Consider the following 821-nt stretch of genomic DNA (forward strand, 5'->3'; position numbering starts at 1 on the left):
AGACTCCAACTCAAAAAAAAAAAAAAAGGCATCTTCAGAAATATAAGCTCTCAAACAATGTATCTCCTGTGTACCTTTTCTCAGTACCATGTTGTAAGGACCAAGGGAAAACTTCTCACACTCTGAAGTTTCACTGAAAAAAATCAACTCACAAAAGGCAGATTAATTGCAGAAAGGGCAAACAGATGTACGCAGTGCACACAGGGGGAGAACCTCAGAGTGATTACTCCACCCCCAATGGGGTGCAGATGCTTTTAGACCATCTTTTTTTTTTGAGTTGGAGTCTCACTCTGTTGCCCAGACTGGAGTGCAGTGGCCGCTCCCGGCCACCCTCAGCCTCGACCTGCTGGGCTCCGTCGATCCTTCCGCCTCAGCCTTCCAAGTAGCCGGGATTACAGGTATGCGCTACCACGCCCAGCTGATTTTTTGATTTATTGTAGAGATGAGGTCTCGCTGCCCAGGCGGGTCTCGAACCCGCGGGCTCAGGCAATCCACTCACCTCAGCCTCCCAAAGGCGCGGGATTACAGGCTGAGCCACCGAGCCCGGATTGATCACTTTTTTTAAAATTGGGGTCTCACTCTGTGGCCCAGGCTGGAGAGGAAAGTGGCACACTCACAGCTCACCACAGCCTTGACCTCCTGGACTCAGGCGAGTTTTTCGTCTTAACCCTCCAGAATAGCTGCGACCACAGGCACTTGCACCCCACACCCGGCTAACTTTTTTTTATTTTGTTGTAGAGAGAAGGTCTAGCTATGTTGCCCAGGCTGCTCTTGAACTCCTGGGCTCAAGCAGTTCTTTCACCTTGGCCTCCCAAGTGCTA

Source organism: Carlito syrichta, unplaced genomic scaffold (genome assembly GCF_000164805.1).
Source record: "Carlito syrichta isolate Samal-C Ts95f unplaced genomic scaffold, Tarsius_syrichta-2.0.1 Scaffold307179, whole genome shotgun sequence".
NCBI classification, from domain to species: domain Eukaryota; kingdom Metazoa; phylum Chordata; class Mammalia; order Primates; family Tarsiidae; genus Carlito; species Carlito syrichta.